Here is a 210-nt window from a genome sequence, read left to right as displayed (position 1 = left end):
CGGAATACTGGCAATTTTGCTGCACCATGATAATGAGTTGAGGATTTAGCTCAAAGCTACTTGCTTTGATGGGAGGTATACCGATACTACTCCCATATGCAGCTGTAATGGGGTTAGCATATGACCCCAGAGTCCTTCTGGACAGCTCAATTCCACTTAGGTCCATGATGGAGAAAGGGAATATGATATGAATTCACAAGCAAAGTAAAT

Source organism: Arachis duranensis, chromosome 3 (genome assembly GCF_000817695.3).
Source record: "Arachis duranensis cultivar V14167 chromosome 3, aradu.V14167.gnm2.J7QH, whole genome shotgun sequence".
Classification (NCBI taxonomy): domain Eukaryota; kingdom Viridiplantae; phylum Streptophyta; class Magnoliopsida; order Fabales; family Fabaceae; genus Arachis; species Arachis duranensis.
The sequence above is the reverse complement of the archived record's forward strand: the minus strand, read 5'-3'. Positions refer to the sequence as shown.